Genomic DNA, 27,959 nt, shown 5'->3' with positions numbered 1-27,959 from the left:
GTATTCAATCAAACAAAGTGCTAAAAATTCAGTTGACCAAGTTATTGAACTGTGGAGAAAAAATCAGATTCCAACTAGTGGAGCTCCTAATGCAGTCAAAAATTTCTTCGCTATCACAGTCAATGGTTAAAATTACAAAAAAATTTCGATAAAAAGAATTCAGCGCAAAACCAAAAGGAAATGAAATTTCAGACTGATCTTGAACAATTATTCGACATTGTGAGCGAAAAATCCTTAAAAGTGCTTGATGATAATATTAGAAAGTTGTATTTGGATCAAAAATTCGGTACCCATAAAGAGATTCTTTCTAATAATGTACCTGTATCAAACTTAACCACAACTATGATGGGAATAGATGAGAGTAGTAAGTATCTGAGATATTTAATTATTATAAAGTCAGGTAGTAGTGTAACTTTTCATAGATGACTAGATGACATTTGACTAGACAATTTTTGGAGTCCTTTCTTAATTATTTGTCATCAAAATGAATAAATTCTATACATTTTCTTCGTTTAATTTATAAAACAGATCTTATTCCAGACTTAGATCAACCGTCTACCAGTCATGCGATTGTTCCAAGTGAAAAATCAGAGTCGTTCTCTACGTATACATTAAGTGGAGTTACAAATTTTGGATCTGATTCAGAGTACGAACGTCCAATTCCGACAAAACGAGCAAAACTTGATGTCTTAACTCCTGAAGTCATTTTTGGACTCGACCGAGCTAATGTCAGCAGTAGAAATGCGATGTTTATTATTGCTCCGGTTTTACTAGCAGTAGGTATTAAAATTGAAGATACAACGCTCAGTTATAGTTCAATTCAACGAGCTCGTATGCTTCAAAGAGAAGACATTGCTAAAGGACTTAATGACAACTTTAAGACACACGATAAATACGTTGTGCATTGGGACGGAAAAATGCTGAATGACCTTGTTGGATCAAAATCTGTGGAACGGCTACCAGTTATTTTAACTGCATTTGGTACCGAACAATTACTTGGGGTTCCAAAAATGAATTCTGGGACGGCAGACAATCAAACATCAGCCATTTTATCGACATTGAGTGAATGGGGTATTACTAATTATGTTAAGGCGATGTGTTTTGACACGACGGCAGTTAATACAGGTAACTTATCAATGATAATTTAATCTAAAAATATTTAATTATTAACGTTCTAGTTTAATTTTTATTGCTTACTGAATTTCACTTTTGAAATTATTGAGAATTATTTACTCATTTGGATTTTAAATATAATCTACAATTTGTTGAAAATATTAAATTTAACGATAGTTATCTATTTTCTTTATACATGAATTCATAACGGTACATGTAAGGCAATTGAAAAGACTTTGGGAAGAGAGTTAATCTGGTTACCATGTCGTCACCACCACATTTTTGAGATCATATTGAGAAGTGCATTTGAAGTATATTGGCCTGTGTCATCTGGGCCAAACGTACCAATGTTCGGAAGATTTAAAAAATCATGGGATGAAATAAATAAAACTAATTATAAATCTGGAATTGAAGATACTGTTGTTGCTGATATCATTTTGGATAAAAAAATGAAATATCTAATTTAATTGCACAATCCTTACAGGTATGATTTAACTGCGATTTTAAGAAAAAAATTTTCTTGTTTCTGACAAATTTTTAATTGTTTTTGATAGTTACTACAACCCCGAGATGACTATAAAGAATTGTTGGAATTATCGTTGATTTTCCTTGGAGAAATGCCTCAAGAAGAAATTTTTTCAAACGTCCTGGTGCAATTCATCATGCTAGGTGGATGGCGAAGGCAATTTACAGTTTAAAAATGTTTCTATTCAGAAATGAATTTAAACTTTCTAATAAAGAATTGGACGGTCTTCGGCAAATTTGTATATTTATAGTTACACTGTATTTAAAAGCTTGGTTTTCATCAACTTCTGCAACAACTGCTGCTAATCATGACTTGCAGTTTTTGAAAAATTTATTCGAGTACAAAAATATCAATTCATTGATTTCTTCAGCAACTTGTGAAAAAATGATTTTGCATTTATGGTATTTAAGTGATGAACTTGCCATTTTATCATTATTTGACGATACCGTTTCATTGGAAGTAAAAAAATATTGTTGGAGCTGTTAATACTCGTAACGGTACAGATTCTAAAGCTAAAAAATTTATAATTGATAAAAACGATTTGAATTCATTAACGCAAAAAGTCTGAGTGACTTTGTTTCTAAAAAGTCTTTAAATCTCTTTAAAATCTTTGATTTACCATATGACTTCCTTGATAAAGATATTGAATCGTGGCCTACTAATGACAGTTACATTGAAAATAAAGAATACTTTAACCAATTGAAAGTTGTTAATGATTCAGCAGAACGAGCTGTTGCATTAGTTAGTGAGTATAATCAATGCTTGACAAAAATGAAGAGCAATTCCAATACTTATTGCAAATTATCAAAGAACATCGAAAAAACTACCCAAACTGCAATAGAGGAAATTATTTACAGTAAAAGAGTACCCTTTCGTTGAAAATATTGAAAATTATATGGCAGTAGATAATTAAATAAATAAATTCTTCGATAAAAAAGTGAAACACATGTGAAACACACTAAATTGAATTATATATTTAAAAAATGCACTAATTTTTTGTTTTAATGTAATCAAACATGTCCAAGACTAAAAAAACTAATTAAAAAAATAGTTCATAACATATTTCTATTCATAGAAACTCAAATTTGTCTAAATTTCCTTGAAACTCACAGAATAAATTGAAATTTTTCGAATTATTGATCAAAAACTAGAAAAATTGATATGCATTGATGTTTGATGATGAATATCTCGTAAACGCTCAACTTGATCGAAAAATCATAAGAGACGATTTTTATAGAGCAGTAAATTTCCTACAAAACTATGAGTTTCATCATTCATAATGATTTTTTTCATTGAGTTATAAAATTCATAAGAAATAAAAAATTTTTCCCAAAAATAATCAAACTTTAACCGTTAATATCTTTTAAACGGTTGGGTTTACGAAAAAATCGTAAGAGACCTTTTTTGTAGAGCATTCAATTTCCTACAAAATCTAAGGAACAAGATATTTTTTCAAGTAGTTGGAAGCGAGATATAAATTTTTCTATCTGATAATAAGAAAAAATAGAAAACTGTAAGAAGGAGGACCTTCCCGTTACAATTAAGAACTCATGCTTGGAGAGGCTTTCTTAGAGGTGTCTAGGAACCTATTTTTCAGAGTACCAAACAAAAAAAAAAATATTCTTTTTTTTTGAATCACCCTAATACATATATACTTCACTTTAGCGTCTCGTGTGTTATGTTGCAATGTCAGAAGGCCAAGCCCCCATTTAAAAGTCTATCGTGGCCATATCGTAATGTATATGAGTACATGTGTGTACTCACACTTTAGCATTACGTACTTATATATTTATTTTTTAAAAGTAGTTACATCTCGACATCATAAACACTGACGTCTCTTTAACTCTTCAAATTCATACTAAAAGTTCAAATTATTGCCTCTATTTAACATTTTTTTATAATTCTTCATTTTTATTAAACAATAATAGCAATTTTTTTTGTCTTGGTCATTTTTTTTTTTTTTTTTAAGAGCAGTTGATAGTTTATTTTCAAACGTGTTTTGCTTGTGTATAAAATAAAATTTCGAAAAAAAAATGCTTCGCTCTTCGATAGATAATTAAATCATTATTTTAAACGTTTTTTTGGAAATTTTCATTCATTTATGCAAAAAATGGATTTTAAAATTTCATTTTTTGTAAAATTATGACAAAGATACTTTCTTTTGACCAATAAAAAGCGAGAAAAAAAAAGTGTAAACCCTTCTTAAGAAAATAATTTATAAGAACATTGTAAAAAATTTTTATTAAGTATGCCTAGTGTTCGACGAATTCGTAAATCGTTAAAAGTAAAATGTTGCAATTTTATAGTCTCTAAAATAAAACTAAAAAATACATCAGTCATAATTTAACGACACTAAATCAACGTTGACATTGTATAGTTTATGGTTTTACATATCCGTAACTTTTTAAGAAACTAAAACTAAAACTAACTCTAAAAAGTCTATCTGAATAAATTTCTTTGGTTAGTAAAGTCTGGAGTAAGCTCGTACATAAATATGTACAAATAATATTTATACATCAGTACAGTACGGGATTTATTTAATTTTTGAGTAAAGACTATCAGGCAGACGTAGACAGGAATGTAATAAAAATTTCCGGAAACTAATTTCGATAATTCAGAGTAGCCATAAAATTCCGGTTTGGTTTCTTTCCTCTTTCTCTTTATCTTATTTTGTGTTAATACTGTGCAGCCCAACTAACGTACAGTAAGTAATTCTAAAAAATTTTCTTGTAGTTATTTTTCTAAGCAGACTGTAAATATTTATTATTATTACTTTTCTTCTTTGGTGTAGTGTATTTATACAAGGCTACTTCTTGTTAAATGTTTTCTTCACTGATTCTTTGCACTTAAAACTTTAAGCCGAATGGTTTTAGTTAAAAACGTTTTATTCCAAGTATTACGCGGTCTCATTTCTATTCAAAGTAACGGTCACATTACAAATGACAAAATTACTTACTGGCTTTCACTTTGATTTTTTATTGTAATTTGACTTTTTTATTGTTGGAAATATATTAAATTATTTTTTTATTATTAAAAATTGATAATAGTAGTGAAAATTTGACATTAGTTTTCATTTTAAAAAGTCTTTCTAATTTTTTTTTTAATCTGACGTTATTTTTACTGAAAATTTTAGAATTGATCCAAGTCAGGAATCGAACTTGGATCTTTACCATTACTTAGTATGTAATTGCAAAAATCCAAATTCAACTCTTGGCATTTTCTGACCCCAATATTTTATTCAAAGTTTTTTTTCTACTTGTCAGTAAATTTATTTTTTAAAAATGGCAAAAATTTTCAATAAAAATAATTTCAAACTAAAAAATTGGAAGGCTCTAATATTATTAATTAAAAATTTACCAATTTTAAGTATAATAATCAAACTGACTAATAATTTCTACTATATTTAAAATAGAACTCAAAATTACAAACACTGATATTAAATTAAAAAAAAAAAAATTCTAAGAATGCAAAACACAGAACAAAACTAATCTATTTTCTAAATATTAAATTCCAATATTTTCCGCTACTATAATATATTCGGTGAAAATATTTATGAACGCATCCTCTTCCAATTCCCTGGTAAATATTTACGCGTAACAGTGTAACAGTATTAAACATTATTATTACTATTATTACATACATCCTATCCATGTGCTCAGTACATATATACAACAAATTTTTAACGCTAGAGTTTGAAATGTTGTTAATGACTCTATTCATTTGTTAAAGAGTACTCGGATACAGCAACGCGTGTGTATTATAACAGACATACATTAAATTGACATGTATGAACGCACATTGCACGTGCAACTTGGCGTGTAATACTTGCATTAGGCGGAAATAACTGTTTTGCAAAACCGTCTCAAATTCCCGGAATAGCTGGGCAATTGTTTATAGTAAAATCCAATTATTATTTTATTACTTCATAATCATGTACTGTAGGTTGTATTGCGTCTAATTTCATCGGGTAATCGGGTAATTACTATTCGATATTCACTCAACAATTAGATATTTTAATTCTATGGAGAGTAAAAGCTTATTACGTCAGAAACTAATCAATTTTTTTTAATTAATTTATAAAATTATCATCGAGAAAAAAATGTATGTTAATTTAATGTATTATAAATAAAAAAATGGTCAATTAATATGCATTGAAAAACAAAATTAATTGTGATGAAATTTTTAAAACACAAAGACCGATTCTGGAGTTAGGTAATTTATTTAAATTATTTCTTCAACTGCACCAGTCAAGTTAATGTCAGCAATGTCTATTGAACTTGACACATAACAATCATTGCAAGTACAATGTTATTATAATAGTTTACTATTCTTGGAAGGAAATTTTCTCGAGAAAACTAGAATAGGTCACTCCTATTTTTTCTCAGCTACCTGAATATTTTTCTATTGTACTATTTCAAGGTACTAAACACCTGCTACTATTAATACGTTACTTCAAATTGTTATTTTACTACCATGACAATTGGAATTGTTTTTAACTTTTTAGTCTTTAGCTTTTATTTTTTATTAGACTCTAATCCAAATGATAAATTTTTTTTTTCACCGCGAAATCTTTAACTACCTCTTTCACAGTGAATTTACGGTCAAGCTAATAATTTTAAGATGAAAATACTTTTAAATGACAATTTCTTCTCGTCAATCTTTAATCAATTTTGTCTTGTCATTTCAAGTAATTTCTAAGTGAAAGTTAACCACAAGATATTTTATGCTTCAATAAAAAATCAAATAAATCATGATAAAATATTTAAAAAGTTTGCATTTATGTAAAAAAAATAAATTAAAATTTTTTTTTAAATAAATATTTTTTTTTCTGATTAAATATTTTCTATAAATTTTTTTATAAAGTTAAAAATACCTCAATCTTGGCTAAAAAAAAATACAAAAAGAGATTGGATGTAATATAAACGAAGAATGGACCGAAACTGTGACATTTTTAAGGTAGGAATGCATTTAAGGTACTTAAAAGCAGATGATAAAAGGATATTTACTTAAAAATTCTCTCCGTGTAACACGGTAAGAAAAAAAGAAACTAAAATATCGCAATTTCCAGTAACACCAAATGCTAAGTAAAATAAAGAAAAAGGGAATACGCGGAAAAGTAACAAAAGCCCGTTCTAGGTTTGTGTTATGTTATATTTTTTCGGGAAAGGTTCAAAAATTTATACCTGCTACAAAAAAAAAAAAAAAAAAAAAAAAAAAAATATTCTAGGGAATTCTATTCAGTTGATTTTACGTATATTTGTACATACTGCATGTATGGTAACTGAGTGTAACTAAAGGTCGATCCTTCCGAGAGAATTTTTCACCGGCAAAGTATATAGGTGTGTACTAGGAAAAAAAATAAGTAAAGGAGAATCGAAGACAAGAAAGAAAACAAAAAGAACGAAATATAATGTATGTATCTTTGGCATTACCATAACTAACCTCGCCCAATCTTCGGTAACATACACACTTTTAATGTATGATATACAGACATTTACGAGTAATCATATACACGTACATAAATGAGTCATAGTAAGTACGTAGAATAAGATTAGTATAAATAAAGCGTATAAAGTTAAGAAGAGTTAAAGTAAGTTCTTCCCTTCTTTTCTCTTTTCTACTTAGCTCTAAACATTAAAAGTCCTCGCGAGTAGAGAGAGGCTCGACGGTTACAGCCAAAGAGAAGATTCACGACTCTGCTAGTATTATAAAATATAAAATAAAAATAAAATGAAGAATAGACAAGAGCTATTGGTTGTGTATGGTAGTTGGTAATAGTCAGACCGATACACCTGGACACAGACAATATTTATCGTCCAGTTTCATACCCGTATTATGGATATGGGAAAATACTTTTAAAATAACAACCACCAGTACACATTACTCCTATTGCATTAACGTATGGAATGCTGTAATGATTTCACATATATACAGCTTCGAAGATAAAATAAGATTTTTTTTTAAATTACTCGCTTTCACGCGCGAATTTTTATTTATCTTCTTATCACTTAAATTCGAGAAAATCTGAAGAGATTATGATTAAAAAAAATTTATTTTGGGTCTATAAAATATTTATATTTTATTGGAAATTCTGGTGTATTTTATTTCAAGGTTCCCATGACTTCTTCTTTTGAGATTTTTCATTTCTTCGAACAAGAATAAAAATTTAGAATTGTCTTTTTTCAAGAAAATTATTCTAACTGGTTTTTTTTCGGTGCTTTCATTCTCAGAATTTGGAAACTCAAAATTTTAATATGTTTATTATAGTGTTAATTGAATTTTTTTAGAGAATTATTTTTATTAAAATATTTTATAAAATTTATACATTTAATTTAAACTGTAAAAAGTTTTGTAACTTGTACATTATCGAAAATTATCTTGGAAAAATTAATAGCTCGAGGAAGATCATAAATTAAAATATCTATTAAAAATACTAAGGATTATATTTAATCTACTTTTTAATAGAAATCCAAACGTTGAAGTAAAATTTATTTTTAGTAACAATTTTTTATTCAAAAAGAAATAAAATTTCTCTAAATATAAATAAAATTTCTCTAAATATAAATATAAATAAAAACTTTCAGTTTGAAAATTTTTTTTAATTTATTAAAAATTACCGACTCCAAAAATAAAGTTTATTAAATTAAATTAAAGTTCAAAACTAAAAAAAGAGCAGCTGGATGGTAGAAAAATTAAATTTAAAAATTTTTCGAATGAAAGCAATTTATGTTAAAAGTTAAAAGCAATCAAGACCAGGAGGATAAAAAAAGGGAACGTTAGAATGAGATTTTTTTATTTGAGCCGGAGATCTTTACAGCATTCGCTTGAATGCAGGGTCGTTGGGCTTATGGGTAAAAATCAGCGGGCCCCAGACACCAGAGTGCACATACGGATCATGTGTGAGTGTGTTATGTTGTGTGTATCACGAGTGTAGAGTAAGAGAGCCAGTATAGTATTGGCTACTCTGAAAAAGGACCGTTTGTTGCTGGCTACCTGCGTCCGACTTCTCGGCAACAATTATCAGAACAAACGTTGCAAAAAAAAAAAATAAAATAATAATAATAATAACAATAAGACAAGACAACAAGACACGGGTAAACTCACTACCTTTCTTTTTGTTATTATTTTACTCTTATTTTTTTACCGTTGATTGCAAGTTAAGTTGCAGGAGTGTAAGATTCGCAATTTTTTGATCCAGAATTAATCGCTAACTTTCGTACTCAACTTCTTTGTGTACTTGTATATTGCCTTGCTTGCAATATACAAGCAGTAGTCTTTACTTCGTTATGTACGTACACATGCTCGTAAATATGTGTTTGTCTGTATGTACTGTTAAAGGAATGCGGAGAGAACCTCTTAGCCGTTGCTTTATTCAAACGACATCGTTTTAAAACCAAACAGCACAGTATGTACTTTTAATACAATATTGCATGTATATTTTGTGTCTCTTAAGATGTATAAAAGACTAAGAGATAATATAATAATATTTTTAATAAATTTTTAGTGGGAGAGTTCGAGAAATATTACACTGTCGTTTCATTTTCCAAGAGAGAAAGTTCATTCTTGGGATCATCATGATTTCAAATAAAACTGGGTAAATATATATACATTTTTTTTTTATACTTGTGTGGAAGTATATAAAAATTTTGTCCTTTAAATTAATTTCCAATAATCCAACATTTAATTACCAATTTTTTGTCAAAATTACAAATATTTGTTGATTAAAAAAAAAATTATTTTTACATAAAAAATGTTTGGAAAAAATTGAAATTTTTTAAATTATAAATAATTTAAAAAATTATTGAGATAATTTAATTATAAGCTTTATAAAAAATTAAATATTTAAAAAATAATTGTATAAAAAAAAAAATAGAAATTTTTTACAGTCAGTTTTTAATAATTTCTTGATATAAAATTTATACAGAGCATAAATTTATTGAATTTTTATACTTTTGACAAAAAATTTCTACTATTTATGCCAGTAAATTCATTAAACTTGTTTTATTATTAAATATATCATGATAACTCAATACAAAGTTGAAAAAAACAATTAATTGCATATTGTCTAAACTTTTCTACAAATAAAGTAATTTATTAAAAAAGTCTAACTAATGCCAGATGTTTAGTATATTTTCAGAATCATCTGTTTTTTTTTTTTTTTCAATATGTTTATACATATTATACATATCATATGTCTATGTATATATGTATAAATAGGAATCATCGGATATGAATGTTAAAGGGCACAAAATTTTCACTCCTAAACACTTCCACGCACATTTATATAAAAAAAAATGTACATGACTTTCAAGCCAAGTGATTTAAATTTTAAATTGATGCATGGTAAGTTTTTAATTATACATTGTCATTATTATTATTGTTATTTGTATCGTATTAAATACATATACATGTATATACGATTAATAATTGATACTTGATAACAATTTAATTTAAAATTTCAACAACGTGTCGCTTCAATTGACATTTTAAAATACAAAATGCGAACGTGATGAGAAATAATAAGTTCAACATTCCAGAGGAGTTATTAATTAAAATATCGATGAAAATTAAGTAAGCCGACATTTTAAAATTTTTAGAAATTTTTTTATTGTAAAAATTTCAATTAAACAATTTAAAAAAAAATTTCACATGTAAAAATATTTTTTTAATTGTAATTTAATTAATAAAAAAAATCAAAAATTTTTAAACGTCTGCTAATTTAAGTCATTAAAGATTTTTTTTTAATAATTAAATTAAAACAGAAAAATATTTTTAAAAAATTGCACTTACAGTTTCTAAAGTTTTTTACACGTGTAAATTTTTTTTTCATTTTTTTGTAACAATTTTTTATGACACTGAAGTTGACAGATATTAGAAATTTTTTTTAGAATTTTATAACAATTTAATTATTATAAAAAAAATATTATTAAACAGTTTCACATGTGAAAATTAATAAAAATTACAAGTGAAAACTTTTGGAGGCATTTTTTTATTGTAATTGAATTGTTAAAAAAATTTTTTTAATTAACAGCTGACGGCTAACTTCAGTGTTATCATTTTTTAAATAAAAAAAAAAAAAAAATAGTGTCACAAACATCGAGTAAATATTTTTATCCAATGCTCACCTAATAATATTTTTTAATTAATCCTTTTGATTAAGACACTGCACTATTATCAACACTTAATTGTGAAAAATTTTTAATTGTTTGTGTAAAGTTTGTTCACAGAAATATTCACGATTCTAATTTGTTTTTTCTTATAATAATAATTATTATTATTTTTATTTATGTTTTTGTTATTATTAAAACTGGAGTTTAATAATAATCCATATAATTGAAAGTAAAAATAAAAATATGTTTATCGCCCGAAGGTTGGCGGGCAACTGACGATTGCGATGTGACTTGCAGTGAATGAATTTGAAATTTCTCGAGTGAGCGCGCAGCTTTGGCTTGTGGCGGGAGTGGGGAAAATTATTTGAAATCAAGAGAGGGAGTAGAATGAGAAACACTACGTGTAGTACGGAGAATGTATAATAAAAGAAAAAAAAAAAGATCAAGATAATAATAATAATGATAAAATGAGTAAATAAATAAATAAAAAAGTTGAATTGATTTAATTTTCATTATGCGATAAATTATACATAAATTAACCAGGTGTGTGTTTACTTTTTTAATTAATTTTTTGTTAGAATCTTTTAATTCTGATAAATGTGTTTAATTATGATTAATGGTATTTTTTTTTAATAATTAATTACTACCGAATTTTAGTTTCAGATAATCGTAATAAAAAATTGTAATATTTAATTAAAGCTTTAAGATAATCATTGCGCATTGTTGATGCCGAGTTTTATGGAGGTAAAATATGCAATTAGAAAGTAAATTACTTGGATTTTTTTTTCTAGTAGCTAGGTATGTTGTCATTAATGACATTTAAATTGTTTTGCATGCTGCTGTATGTAATTTAAAATTGTTTTTATTTTTTTGTTTTTTTAATATTAATGGCATTTTTAATTGATTTTATTTATTTATTTATTGTGAATTTTAATTTTAAAAAATAAATAATAAAAATTAATGAGAAGAATTTTTTTTTTGAAAATTATTTCGTTGTAAAATTATCAAGTCAATTTTTAAGAATTTAATTTATCAAATTTATTACACATGTACTTCGAAGAAATTTCATTTCTTAGAACTCGATTCATTATCAATAATGACAACTATCAAGCTACCAATAATGTTTTGATTGTTGATCAATTAAATAACTTCAAAATGCCCTAGATAATTAATAAAGTTTAGGTAATTATACGTCGTAAAAAAAATAATTAATAACTTTTTATTATACCAGGAATTTCCCGAAGCAACTAATAAAATAAAAAATAATTATTTGTTTTTTTTTTATCTTTAATTATAATTTATACTTGTAATTTTTTAAACATTTTTAATTGAAATTTTGTAAATTTTTAAATTGTAGTAAATTTTTATTGATTCTTTGAAAAGTATTTTATGAATAATTAATAAATTCAAATACTAAAGTTTGTGATTCATGGAAGATGGCAAGAATAATTTAAATTTTTCAGGAAAATACTAAACCATTACTCTATTCTAGTAACACATTTTGTCAAATTTAAATCTAAGCATTAATTATTGACAGGGTAGAATATGGATTAAGTTAATCTCATTTTAAAGTGTTTAAATTCTTCTAAGCTGTCACTGTAAGAAAGGTTTAATGACCGAGAAAATCTTGCAAGGATGAAATGCTCTTCCAAGAAGTCAAAATTATCTTGTGGCAAGAATATTCAAGTTTCTTTAAGATAACTTTGCATAAACAGTATTGAGAAATACTAATTAACAAATTAATTAATTTTCTAGTTAAAAATTAATTTTTACTAAATTAATTTGAAAAATATCAAGCGGGAAATTTTAATAGTCTTTAATTGAATTTTTTTGAACAAATTAAATAGTAAAAAAAATGTAAAAATAAAAATAAATAAATATTGGTAAAAATTATTTTTATTAAAAATTTCTAAGATTATTTTTTAATATATATTTAATTGATTTTCTTGAAAAGTAAGTCTTTGAAAAATGTTTATGACTTTAATTGTGGATAATCGATAAAAAGCTAATAAAATTATTAATTTTCAACAAAATAAACACAAAAGAAAAAAATAAAACAACGACCCTAAAAATTGATACTATAACTGAATATATTTAAAGATAAGAAGTATAATGACCGTATAAAAGTATATGTCCTATTATGGTCACGCTAAAAATCAATTGCTACTATTAGTAACTAGTATTATGATGGTTCAATGTAAATGTACAATATTAAGACTAGATAATAAACATAAAAGGTTTTATTGATTGAAGTAGTGGGAAAAGTATTTTAAAGTCTGAGAAGTTGAATAATATGTATATATGTAATTTAATTGAAGCGTGGAAAAACCGTAATGTGAGTGTGCGATGGCAAAAGGTAGAAAATAATAGGAATAAAAATAAAAGAACAGACGAATTAAGAAATAAAGTATTAAATGTATATGATAACAGAAAAAGAAAAGTGATAAGTATAAAAGGATGGTGTTTTAAAAGAACGCAATCGAGTTCCATGTGACTAACCCCACGTAGCATTCTTGTCTGTCTCTAAATATAGATCTACTCATGATTGGTATATACAGTATACATACTGAGAGATAGATAGATAGATGTTGAGAGCGCTCGTAAGAAGTTTGCTGATGTGTAAGTAATATAAAGAGAACAAGATACTTATATGTAGGTATATAGATCTTTATTAAGATACGAAAAAATATTTTTTGTTCATCAACGTCACGTCTTGTAATCGAGGATTGATAACGATTAATTAAATGATTCTTATTACCAGATAACCAGTTTGTTTTGTCTAATCAGCGCTTATTTAAATCTCAAGTATTTTTTTTTTAGTTTATCGATTGGAATTTTTAAATCGATCAATGAATTTTCAGAGAATTCCTATCACATATTGATGTTGTAAATTATTTTTATTGATTTTATTTTATTATTAAAAAATTTATTGCGAGCTTCGGAAATTTTAATTAATACTTTTTAATGACCAGAAAAATTGGGAATTTTGCTGATGAATAATTTTTTTTTTCTAAGAGAGCAATAATTAAATAATTGGAAAAAATTTTATGAGTGTAATTAAAAAATTTTATTGCAGTTTAATTATCAAAGTACTTAAGAAATAATTTTTTAATTAATACGGAGTAAAAAATTATTTTTTCGACAATAATTAATAATTAGTAAATAAATAAAAAATTGCGTGGGAAAAATATGTCATCAAAAATAAAATCCAAGAATTGCAAATTAAATAAAATAACTCTAATTTCAATTACTGGAATCTGCGAAAAAAAAAGCATAAGTGTACTTGGTAAGTAAAACAAAGGGTTAATGCTTTCAGAGAAACGCATCGGGTACATCTAAAAATTCGATCAATAAAAATAAATTAAAGTGGTTAGCTCAATCTACTTATTGCTTAAAATAGTTTTAATGAGAAAACATAAAAATCAAATGATTAAGTGAAATAAAATAAAATAGAATTTAATTAATTCTTTCTCAGTAGCTATTAAAAAGGAATTTATATTTAATTTCTTCACTAAAACACATAAAAAAAAAAAAACGGTGACCTATATAACTAATGGGTAGTTTTGTCAAGGTCGAACGGACATTTCCGTGTCCGATCGTGGACGAGATATTCTCGAGTTAGTGTCAGAAACCTAATCGTTTTTACGCTTCCAGGAAGTATTTTACAACTTTTATTTATGCTCACTATTTCACTACTGGGTATACTTTCAACTCATACTGCTATTTGACTTAGATGAACAAATAGATTCATAAATTATCCATAATATTGATAAGGGAATTCTTTTTTTGTGAACTTAATCAAATTTATTAAAATTTGTAAAGTAAGAAACATTTTATCAACGGAAGTACGTTAGATATTTTTTAATAGATAATAAATTATTGGTGAGTATCAAATATGTCTTGTCTCATATTATTTGTTTGACAAAATTCAAGGTATTTTAATACATTTAATGTATGAAACATTTTTATAATGAAAGGCTAAAAAATAGATCAATAAATTATACAGATATAGGGTTTTATTCGGTTTGGAATTGATTAATTTCAATATCAAAATTAATATTTGTGAAATAATTAATTAAACCAAAAACAATTTATCAATTTAAGAATTTTTGAATTAAATTAATTTTTTGACAGTGTAATAAATAATTGAAGTTAAATGAAAATGATTTTTGACAATAATCATATTAATTAAAAAAATATTTGTCATTTAAATTTAATAATTAAAAAAAAAAAAAAAAAAACAAAAATTTTTCCAATTTAATTTTTTAAATTAATTCACTTTTAATAAAGTAAAAAAAAAATATGAGCTTGTTAAAAAAAATTTTTATTAAATAAATTTCGAGTTAGAAAAGTTAAAAATAAGTATTTTGATTTGATTTATCAATTTTTTTAAAAAGAAGTTTTTTAAAAAAAAATTAAATAAAATTTGGTTCATAAGAGACCCCAAATAAATTGTCGTATCATATTGTAGTTATTTAAGTAGCCATATAAAAATAATAAAACGTAAATTACGATTACAATGGCTATATTATTAGTAATACTTCCAAAAAAAACAATCTATTTGTTTTGTACAATCATCTTTTTCCAGGAAGGTTGCATTCCAGTAACGGAAATGCCGGTAGGGGGATTTTCGGTTAAATAAAGAGGAAATTAAGCGAAGATAAGGCGTTTGTAAGTTTGTAAATGTGAAATATAATATGTATCGACTAAAGTTCCCCCTTACACCGTAATACACCATCTGCCGAGTTTAATAATTTTCCTCTATTATATATTATATTGTATAGAAATATTTTCTCACTTTTCATTATTATCCAAACGCGCGGACTTGTTTGCCTTTTAATTAATTGTCAATACAAGATAAAGTCGTTATAAATAACTCTTGAGTACCGATGATTTGACGATGCATTGAGGAGTGATGTAAAAAGTGTTATTATGTATACATATGTATATGTATATGCAATGTGTAAATAAAAGGTCCGCTGATATATCGCATGATGTGATTGGAGATTTGCGGTGGGAAGTTTCTTGGACAATGGAATGCTGCTTAAGTCTCTCTTGGATTCCAGGTGGTGATCGCGGTATATTTCAACAGACTGAAAATAAGAAACTCAAGAGAATGGAAGTTAATGTATATATATATATATATATATATATATATGTATATATATATATGTACATATATACATATATTTTAATAATAAAAAAAAGAGAAAAGATAAAATACTGAAAAAAGAAAAATAAATAACGAAAGGAGTATATAAAATAAGGTTTACGTTGTTTTAAAATATGTGTAAATATTTTATGCTATATATATATTCCGATTTGCAGGCGGGATACCTTATACTTTCGTTTTTTAATTTTTAAGTTCGGTGGTAGGTAGTTGATGTTTTTTTTTTTTGTAAATTACATCTTTTTTTACAAGCTCGTAAATGAGGAGTTTATTTTTGTCCGGACCACTAAAATTTATAGATCATTTTTGCGTTTAAAGTATATGGTGAGACTTGGGTTCAACAAAAATTTTTATATTGCGTGCCTTAGAGAGACTTTATTGCTCTAAATTATTTTTATCGTTTATATAATCTATGTAATTGAGAGAATAAGAAAAAATTTTGTTTTCGGTGAATTTATACGATCAAATGGAATTGTATTTTTTATTAAATTTCGTATTATTAAAAAGTTGTTCTGTGTCTTTTCAGGTTTCACGTGCTTTTCTAAGATAGTATATTCACAATGATAAGTTATCAGAATAGTTTTACATAGATTCGAATTCTAGAATAGATAAAATTCATTTAATTTGTTTTGTACATGTCAAATATCAATCCATATAATTAAGATAATAAACACAATTTTTTGACAGGCGTATTTTTATTTTAAAAAAGATTTTTCTGATTAAATTTGGTAAAATCAGAAAAATTTGTACTCGAATTTGTGACTTCACGATTTTATATTTTTTTACATTAAATTTTTGGAGCAATTTTAAATAGTTCTACTGAAAAAAACCTCATATCTAAACAAACATACTTAAAAAAAATGTATTAATTGAACAAAAAATTTTATTTTCAATTAATTAACAGAACAAAAATTGAAAATCAATTTTACTACTGTGTAATATAAAGATTTTGTCAAAAAATAAACGACTATTTTTACAGATAATTTTTTCGTGAATTTTTTTTTATATTACACGATTAGAAAAAATTTCCAACTCTACCGAGGTTAAATCTTTCGGTGTCATCATTAGTAGAAACCGGATTAATAATTACCAAAAGGATGGACTTGTTTAAATTTTATAAGAATTTATAAACATCAAAACCCATTTACTTCTAAAAAAATACGAAGCTGTCTTAGGATAAATCTCATTTAATCCTCAAATAACAAATGCTCTGCGCGAGGTGAGCCTGATTTTAAAATTTCAAGTCTGAACAAGTCTCATTTTGTTCGAAACAACCTTTTATACACAATAAGACTGTCAGAAGACAAAAACTTCAGTTGGGTGATTTTATGGCTCGGATTAATAGCTTTCAAAAATATTCTTAGCTTCGTAAGTTTTTCCTCTTAATAAATACTGTTATACATTATAATTATTATAACAGGTATTTTTTTTATCTAAAATCGATCTTAAAGACTTAGAACAATCGATGGTTCGATATGAAAGTTAACAAAATAGTTGACACTCAGAAATTAACTTTAATTACTTTTCCAACAACCCAGCCTGACATGACAGCGGAGAAATTTACCGTACCAAAGTTGGATTGATGGGTAAAGGTAAAGGTGTTGCTGCTTTTGAATATTTAAACAATGTACTCGTATTATTATGGCAAACATGTACTAAAAATTCAGTAGGTTAGGAATTCTCTGAAGTAGCTAAAGTAAACAATGTAAATAAATAAAAAGCACGGTTATATTAGTATACATATAACATATATAATAAAGGTGTAGCAATTTTTAGCTCTTCGTAACGGTTTCAATGTCGTCCAAGTGAATAGAGTGTTAGAAAGTTATAAAAAACTTAAAATCCACGTGAATTGTTACCTGTTACCCGTCAATGGCAGCTTTAATTTTAAGCCGAACTAAACTACAAATGCTTTATTGATTAAGTAAAAATATGGTGCTTTCTTAAATTCGGGTTATCTGGTACACGATTATTTATAGCTCGAAAATTACTTTTCTGAGGAGTATATAAGACTCATTAGAAGTCATTAACCTAGTTTTAAAAATTATTAAAGATACACTAATACGTCTGTACCTATTTTTAACATGTACAAATAAAATATTGACTCATTAGCAACTTGCAGTTTACGGTAGTTACTGTCTAACTGTCGTGAATTTAATAATTAAGAATTATGAGTATTGAAGAAAATTTGGCTCAATGGTTGTTGGTATTTTTGTTCACAAGATATATTATTTCGATAATATAAAAATAAATTTTGGAGATGATATTAATATTCTAAGGTCAATTATCCAAAATTTGACAGGACAAATGTATAGAATATTTTTTTTATTCGTAAATGGTCATAAAAATATTACACAATGAAATTTGAAGAAATTGATGGTAATTTAAACTGCCTATAGTTTTAAAACAAACTTTTTTAAAATTGGTAAATTTTTTCCGAGAAAAAAATTTTTGCAAAACATCTTCATTATACTAATTTATACTTCAGTTCTCTGAAGTAAATTTTATCCAACTTCAAATTTGATGAATAATTCATACCTTTGTTCTTCGTACCGTCTTTAATGCTCTAGACTTTTCATACTCTATACAAAGATACTAAAGCAGTTTAAGTCTGTTATAAAAAAAGTTGAAACACGAATAATAGATAATATACCTTATCAAACTTTGATGCTATACACGCAGTTCTTAGAAGTTATTTTCAATTCCAGCAATGGTTTATTTTTTAAATCAACAGAAAACTTTTCTAGGAGTTTAAAAATAAAACTACTAGTAAGTTTCGAAAACAAATTTGATAACTGTTCCGAAATCTTCGAACAAATAATACGACTGTTTCTCAGAAAAAATAGTATTTTAAAGTATTAAGTATAAATAACAAGCTAAAAACTAAAACTAATCGCTGTATACATAGATTAGTTGTATTCCAGGAACAAAATCAGATTAACGTGTCTTATAAATTTTATTTAACATATCACATATATATACGAGGTGTAGAATGCATAGCCTGAAGAGTATTAGGAGGCATTAATCAAAAGCCAGAGCCAGAGCTAGTATAGCAGATGGGTTAACATGAGCATTCGCTCCGGGAGAGAAGTTCTCTATATAATACTCGATCCGTGGTATTATGTCCGTGGTCCAGGCTCCAGACGAGCGCTCACGTGGTCGCTTTGTCAGCTAACCAACGAACATGATGAAGAAAAAGAGATTCTCGAAGTCGTTTCGGGGGGTAGTTGCGGTGCCCGCGATGCCCGCGATGCCAGCGCAGGGCGGGCGGCCAGGTCTTCTAAGAATCGCGCAGGTCGATCGATCCGGCAAAGTATACCCGCTGCTCCGTCTCTACATTCGACTAATATAACCGTATAGAGAATAAGGGGGTGGGTTACATTATATATGTACATCCATGTAGACGGTATTAAGCCATGTTGGATATTCCTTAGATGTACACGTGTACTCTTCATATCTACTTTATGCCATAGCTTCTATTCACCGAGAAAAATTTTTTCGGGAGCAATAAATCAGAGTTATTTTATGCTACTCATATCTGATAGCAAAAAAAAATTTTTTCCTTCGTTCAATTCAAACGAATTAATTTTTTTCGATATTAAGAACAAAATTTATTTATTTCAGAGTATTTTAATTTTGTATAAAATATTTTAATTTCGACGCAAATTAATTAATATTTCTAAAAAATTGCATTCATAATTTTTTTTTAATTTAACATGTAAATTTAATAAAAAAATTTTTTCTTTATAAAAAAAAGTAGTAAAAATAATCAGATGTCAATTTCAGTATCATAAAAAAAAAATAATTTTACCATGAAAAGTATTTTGAACAAAAAAAAAATTCTTTGGTTCGAATCCACGCCCACGAGCGTCTGGATAAAATCACGACAACCGAATAGTTTATTAAATTATTTCTTTACTATAAAAAAAAAAAAAAAAAAAGAAAACATATAATTTACAATATAAAAAGTTGTTCTACCATTGCACATATAGTAACATCAATAACCTTTATTATCATAGATTGCATTAGCCATTGGACAGGGCCATTAGGTAAGGCGGCGGATGCAAACTATACTGGTGATTATCAGGGTTTAGATTTAGCAATAACAATACACACAAATATACAATATACCAACGAGGAACATATATATATATGAAGTGCATTGGATTTGTGGAGTATTATCACCGTGACTCTTGCACGAGTGCACGAGTTCCAGGAACTACAGCACGACTGCTCTTCGCCGGATCGTGGCGGCTGCATAGGCGTGGCAATAAAGCCTGCTTCTACGGATACAATCCCTACAGTCCGCCACATAATGTACTACACCACATATACACCTCTATATATGTATATGTATGTGCAGTATCGCTAAAGGAGATCCAATCTCCGGTATATAGTATCTCCTCTTCCTTTCCCTCATCCTTACTGCACTTATTATATATGTGCAGAATAAACGCCTCCAAGAGTTTCCTCTCCATATGTTTAGTTATTTTTTATTGCTTCTCTTAAAAATTTTTCTCGGTTACATCGCTTTTTTATTTACGGCAAATTACTATTTTTACCTTTTTTGGGTCTACTCCGTTTGTATTGGTTTGCCTTTTTTACGAGATAGGAACGAGCACGGTTATTTAAAACGATTTTATCTTCGTCTTCTGCTACGATACTGGGAGGATTATGGATCGACCATTTCGGCAGGATACCTTCAAGCTAAAGAACGATAACCCGGACGTTTACATTTGCTACTACATTTTTTATATGATGGGACAAAAAATAGTTTTGGATTTTGAACAGTTATAAAAAAATTCAATTAATTCAATTCTCAAAAAAAAAAAATTGAATTAAAAAAATTATTTTTAGGCATTAGATCTTTAATCAAAAAGGAAATTTATTGAATTGACTAAAAATGATTTAAAATTCAAAAATTCATTTTTTTTTTTTTTAATAAATTTAAGTTGTTTTTAATTTTTTTATAAAAACTGATTTTATCAGCATAAAAATGAATTATCAAATAATTAATAGATAAAAACAAATTTTTTTCTATGTTACGTCCATCGAAAAAAATGTAGATTGGAGTAAAGTTTAGCCATCAGGTAGAATATTTTAGTAAAAAGTGAAATGAATTCCAGAATTGAGAGCGGTAAGTTTTAGTTTTTTATATCCTTCATATACAGTTTTTGTTGATTGTTTTTATTTTTTATTTTGTGTCTAGCGATGAGCATTTCACTCGACGGCGAGAGAGTGAATTAGAAAGAGAAGAAGAAAAGAGAAGAGATGAGAAGAAAGAATTGAAGGGAACTTTAAGAGCTCTCGCAAAGCGCAGCTGATTCTCGGAAGGTTTCATGCCCCGTAATCTTTCGCGAATAGACATTTCGTTTTATTTCTCTCAGTACCCCGTCTGTCCGTCCATCTACTCTCTTTTTTCCTCCATCCTTTCTCTTATGGTTTAGCTACAACAGAATTACTTTACTTCTAGAAATATGATCCCCCACTGCATCTCGATTGAAACTCAATCTCCGGGTTTGCCTTTTTTTCATTCTATTATACTATTTTTTTAGTTTCTTTATCAATTTTTTAATCCCTTGCTCTCTTCCTCGCTATTTATCTTCTCTGGACCATTTTAGTCAGTATTAAAAACTCGTTTTATTTAAATTCTTGGACACACGAGTCGATTGCAATCTCAACTTGCCTGTCAGTGTCCAAAATAATCGACATTGACAACTTATCATGTTTTCTCGTTTTTTTTTTTTATTTCTTTAAAATTATTTTGTTAATTGAATCCATTAAAATTCGAATTTTTTATTTTTTAATTCAACTCATCTTTCGACCGATTGAAAAATTCTTTATATTTTATAAACATAACACAAAAATTTTTTAAAGTTTAGAATTAAACATAAATGCAAATTAAGAAAATTAATTAATTGATTTTTCAATATATATTTATTTTAATTTATTATTATTATCTAACCAGATCAAAATTATATCACTCATAATTATCATTATCTATTTTTTTTGTGAAAAGCAAATTATCATTGCGCTCCGAGCGTAAGAGTACGTTAAGATTGTTATTAATTGTTATTCACAGAATAAAATAATTTTATCATGGATACATAAATGAATTATTTTCATTTTTAATGACTAAATACTTATATGGATTATTCGTTTGGAGTTAAACGGGTGAGGAGAATATTTAAAGTAGTCTCGTACGGTTTAGTTCGTTGACCTTTGTACCTATATATAGATATAAACGACATTATCCCGTACGTAGCATGTGGGTGTCACTATATATATTGTACTATATTTATTTTATTTAAATATATTCTCCTATTCTATCGTCTTATTATCATTATCGTTACCTTGCATTTAATTTAATGGAAAAAAAAAAAAAAAAAAAAAAAAAAAAAATTATAATAACAAAATAAATTAAGCAATGAGTTTAGTAATATTTATAAATAATTATTTATAATATAAATTATTGATTTATTATTTTTTCATCTGGTATAGCGATTAATAATAAATCAAAACTTGAAAGCCATGTATTTGTCTTTAAAGATATATCTGAAGATTGCAGTGTATACGACAATAAAAGCAAATAATTATATATACGTACACGTTGATATCTATGTATATATAGTTTAAAATTACGTACATACGGCGCCGTAATCTTACTCAGAAATTTATTAAGTCAACATTCACGGTATAAATAGTTTATAAAAATGTTTAAAAAATTTATTAATAAAAAACAAATTTCATTATTTTTTATCGATATTGTTATCGCTTGTTTTTAATAAACCTTGATCTTTTTTTCAATTTCATTTTTTGCTATCAAAAGCAATTATGTATAATCGCTGAGATTAGCTTAAAAAAATTCAAACTTGTATTTAAGAAAAATTGTGATGAATAAATAACAGCTATATACGTGACTAGAATAATAATTTTTTAATTCAAATTTTATTTTTTTATAAAAAGAGCAAAAAAAAACGTCAAAAATTCCATCAATAATATTTTTTTTATGTTTTAACACTTGTAAATTTAATAAAATTTCAAAAAAGACTTTACGTAAAATTTTATATCAATAATACAATTTAGCAGATAATTTATTTTTTTTATGGTTTATAAATTATAAAGTCAAAAAAACTTATTATAATAATATAGAAAATTTTTTATTATTGCTCATAGAAAATGTGAGAATTCAAAATAAAAAAGCTATTTATTTTTCCTAAGCCTCCGGAATCGTCCCACATTTAGAAATTTTTTCGTAATGACTCACATCGATTTCAGTCACTTACATTCCCCTGAGAAACTCGAGATTAGTAATGAATTAGAAAAATTTTTGATATTGTATTTTAAACTATAATAAAATTTTTCCCAACAAACGTCAAATTTTTGCATGATTTTTAAGCATCAAAAACTCAAAAATAAAACATATAATTACTCTTCAATTCTTAAGTCACATGAAAGCGTATGATTACAAAAAATATATATATAAGAGTCGAGGTATAATTATTACAATGTGTAATTTGTAATTGAGTTCGAGGAAATTCATAAAAAAATTTAAACCCGCCCACAGGAACTCTCCTCTGTATTTTATTAAATCATTGCTCAATATATTGCATCAATAAAAAAAAGTTATTTCGATGATAATGAGCGGAATATTTAAATAAAAAATAATATTTATTTTTATGAGCGGAAAATATTAAAAACCTACATAAAGTACCGTAATAAATTATCGATCTTTCTATTCAGTATTTGGAGTATTAAAAGCCAAGGTTAGAATATTTGTTGAGCTGAACATAATGTCTGTGCTATTTTCTCACGCACACACGTTTTCGCTTAACATTGTTATCATTATTCTCGTTGACTCAGTGTATTGCGTGTTGACAAAAAAGGTCGAATTAATTTTTTTTGCTGACTAGGTATAGAAAAATTTAAATATTCAATAATTTTAATAAATAAATTAAAATCTCTTGAAAATAATTTGGAGCAAGAAAAACAATACTAAAATTAGCCGATGTTTTTAAATTTAAAAATTTTTTTTTTTTTCATTCATTAAATTGGAACAAAAAACTATTTTTTAAAAATTGCACTTAAAGTTATTTAAATTTATTACAAATGAAATTTTTTTTTAATTTTTTGTAATTATTTTTCAATTTTTAAATAAAAAAATTACAATAAATTTTTAGATGTCGGCTAACTTAATTTTCAAGCAAGAAATAATAATAAAAAAAAATGAATGGCTGTAAATGCAAAAGCAACTCCAGTTCAGTCATAAAAAAAAACGTTTGTAGTAATTCGTAGTAAAAACAGTCAGCTGGACATACTTGAATGACTATCATCAGCTAAATGACTTAAATCATTTGTTTACACGGCAATGTCAATACCGTTTTTTTTTTTTTTTTTTTTTTATTGTTTTCAAACAATTGACTACCTTTTGACTAAATTACATAGCCTTAAGTTTACTGCTTGATAAAATAAAATATAACAATCAATTAGATTTCAATGATAATACCGATTACGATTATAATCATAATTAAATGTACAATGTAATTATTTAATTATTAATACTTTAGTATTTACCTTTAAAACCGGATTGATATTTCCATAAATTTTGAGTTTATTTTAGTGAAGTTTTAATTAATAAAACACTGCATTAGGCGCCTGGCAAAAGCGTCGCAATCCGTGATCGCGTTACCATTTGATTTTTATATTATGTGGAACTTTAAAGACACTATTTATACATTTAGAGCGGTTTTTTAGTATTTGTAAGATCGCGGGAGTTCACTGTAATTATTGTTTATTAAACTGTCTAACGTAACACTGATTATTACGAAAAATTTGTAATTATTGACAAGCTCAAGGTGTTTACGAGCAACACAATCCCATACTGATCATGGCGTTGCTTCTCACCAGGCGGCGGTGTTTGAACTGATTCTAATGCGCGGGAAGTTTGAAAAATTTCAGGTGATCTAATTATTTTTCAAATTTTTTCTATTATAAAAATAGTTTACTATTTTTTATTGTTTTAAATAAATAAATTACTACAAAGAAAGGACTAATAAAATATTCTGTATGCTAAAATTTTGGAAATTTTTATAATTAGTATTATTATTTATTTATTTCTTATAAATTTGATTTAATTTTAATATAAGTACATTTTTATAATCAAGTCAATATTTTTCTTTAAAAAAAATGTTGAATTATTATCATTGTTTTAAGAATTATAATAAATTAAAAATTATGAAATAACTCTAATGAAAAAAAAAGTTGTTAATAATTAAAAGTTTCAAAATTGATAAAAAAAATTTTATTTTTATTAATTAATTTTTGATAAATTATAGTGACAGGATTTTAATGCAAACTAGCAGTCACTAGCCTATTTATGAATAGAAAATACTTTAATATAAATATTTTTAAGAATAATTACTTGAAATTAAGGTCTAAAAGTTCTAAGAAATGCAGCAATACTGAAAAAAATCAGGTATAAAAATTTTGCAGTTACTTTGTTTCAAAATTGGGCAGCTGGACTATCCTAGACACAAAATTCTCCTTATCCTTTAAATAATATATACATGTCTTCATTTAGATTTTTAATCATTAGTTCAAACAATTACTAATCCCAAAAAAAAAAAAAAAAATAAATAAATAAAAATTATAATGATCAAATTTAATCAACAAGTGAAACCTAAAATATTTAAATACAACCAATAAACCCATAAAATAAATTGTATGAAAGTTATTAAAATATAAAAATTGATTGTAGATAGTAATGAAATTAAATAAAACAAATTGAAATTTGTCACATGAGTAACGATGTAATAACAGGGGTAAAAAAAAAACATACGTGTTAATGTGATGATCACTTTCACCATAATTGGCACCGGTCCATTATTAAACATCAAGAGAGGTTACATATACATATATGTATATATAAACGGGTGTATTTATATAAATGTACATACACTATGAATATATATATCCTAGAACTGATTAATTTAATGCAAATTACCCGGTCGAGTCGAGTTTCCGCGTACGGCTTTGTATTAATTCCTCTTTCTATATACTCTTGTTATATCCTGGGCGCTGGGCAGCACACATCGCACATTAGCGTGCATGCTCTGTTACAAACAACATTGACAAATTTCTAGGTAGCAACAGACATTAATGATGTTTGTACTTTTATCATGATTTTCGCATCATGCCAGCTGCTAGGTGTCTCTTAATATATTGTCCTATCGATCGGATGATCATGTGCATTTTACGCGTCTGGTTGTATACATTATATACATGTATCTAAGCATTAAATTAATATAATTGCATGTTTGAAGTATGATACACGCGATAGATTGCTATATATGTAAGAATAGGCGATGTATATCATGATTCATTCGAATCAATTAATAATTTCAATTCTTTGTTTTTTTTATACAAATAAAATTGATTAAATATTTAGCAATTAATCCCTTGATTTTTTTAAATTTTATTTCAATAAATAAAATTGGTAATTTTTATCAAGTGCGATTTTAAAGTACAGAAAAATTTTCCTGTGCAAAATTTTGAATGAAAGTTTTCCGAAATTATTATTGGGAGTAATAATTTTTAAAATATTTCTTTTTCTTAAAATTAATAGCTGAAAAAATAATTAAAAAAATTTTGATAAAAATAAAAAAAAATATTTTTCACAAAAAAAATTTTTTTATGGATAAGATTTTTTTTAAGTTGTTTTAAAATTTTTTCCAAGCATTTAAAATAAATTTTGTTCACAGTAAACTGTTAAAACATCTACAAATTATATAATCACGGAAAATTACAATATAATAAAAACTTTGAGATCGATAAAAAAATAATTTGCCACAAATTAACTGAAAACTGCCAAGTTAACAATAAATTGTATTTTAAAACAACTTCCTTTCAATTAAAAGCTATCAAACATAAACATCATAAATTATATAAGACAAATTGAATTAGAAAAATAAAAAATTTTTAACTTCAAACTGATTTCATTAAAACTTGATATAAATATTAAAAAAAAAAAAAAAAAAAAAAAGATTGCAATTTTTCATTAAAAGCTTTTCCTACTTTTACTTGAATTCATAATTATATAGGTCATTTATCATTAAATGTATGTACACTATATATTAAAGAGATATAAATCGCTAGTGATATAAATGATTCAATGTATGTTAGCATAATCTTGATAAAACAAATAATAATAAGAATAGCCTCGAGCGATAATGCCTGAAAAATAAAATAGCGCGCAGAATATGTAGAACCGATAGGATGATACGTGGGTATATAATGCACGAGTACTAGGAAATAATTTAAGCAACTGTCAGATATAAAGTTTTATTATCGAAATAAAACATTCAATGGATTTGTCACGCTATGTACGGAGTAAATCAATTCATAAGAATGATGTAAACAACTCTTTGCCTGTTAGGGAGAGCTATTTAATTTACACTAATGTGATATGAAGCTAAAGAGGGGATTAAATATTAAAATACGGTATTCAAATTTTATGCATATACATTCATTCATTCGTGTAGGATTCACTACGCACGTGGGCACCATAATTTGCATTTTAATCGAAATTGCTTTTGTTCTTTATTTTTTATTTTATTCATTTTCTATGAAGAGATAATAAAATTTTAATATTTGCAATTACTTGAAATAGTACTTGAAAGTAATATAACTCGTACTCGGAAAGTCAGAATTACGGGATATAGATCACGGCATATGCCCTAGAAGTCTGATGGGTGAGTGAGATTTCATTGAGTGATTTCTTGGTAGCTTCACAGAGCCCAATGACATGACCAACGGTTTAAAGTCTTGTATTTGAGGATTTAATTGTGTGTTAAACTTATTATAAAGTCCACGTGCACTACCAATACACCAGAGCCCACGTATAATGTCATAATATCGACGGACAAGTAGGATGTGGATGGTGGATATATGGAGAGTAAGAGTAGGAGTAGGAACAGGACATAGAACCTTCGGTTTCTGTATTATAAAAAATAAAAATTAAACGGTTGGTATATCTATATAT

At 26.3% G+C, this 27,959-nt stretch overlaps 1 protein-coding gene across 2 annotated transcripts in view; it reads right to left on the bottom strand.

The window, feature by feature from the left end:
* LOC141524868 (uncharacterized) overlaps window positions 1-24,754 on the bottom strand; it is a 31,446-nt gene extending 6,692 nt beyond the window's left edge. Inside the window, exon 1 of one of the 2 annotated variants that reach the window (XM_074239004.1) lies at window positions 24,494-24,754. The gene's annotated coding sequence lies outside the window, so the exon portion shown is untranslated. Of the gene's footprint in view, window positions 1-10,764; window positions 11,031-24,493 lie in introns of those variants that run through there. The other variant, XM_074239003.1, reaches the window with a different exon arrangement.
* Between the last annotated feature and the right edge of the window lie 3,205 nt (window positions 24,755-27,959).

The sequence above is a fragment of the Cotesia typhae genome, unplaced genomic scaffold (genome assembly GCF_013202065.1).
Source record: "Cotesia typhae breed Kobodo isofemale line unplaced genomic scaffold, CoteBio_Ctyphae contig_23, whole genome shotgun sequence".
Classification (NCBI taxonomy): Eukaryota; Metazoa; Arthropoda; class Insecta; order Hymenoptera; family Braconidae; genus Cotesia; species Cotesia typhae.
Note: the sequence above shows the minus strand (reverse complement) of the source record. Positions and strands in the feature narration are given on the sequence as shown.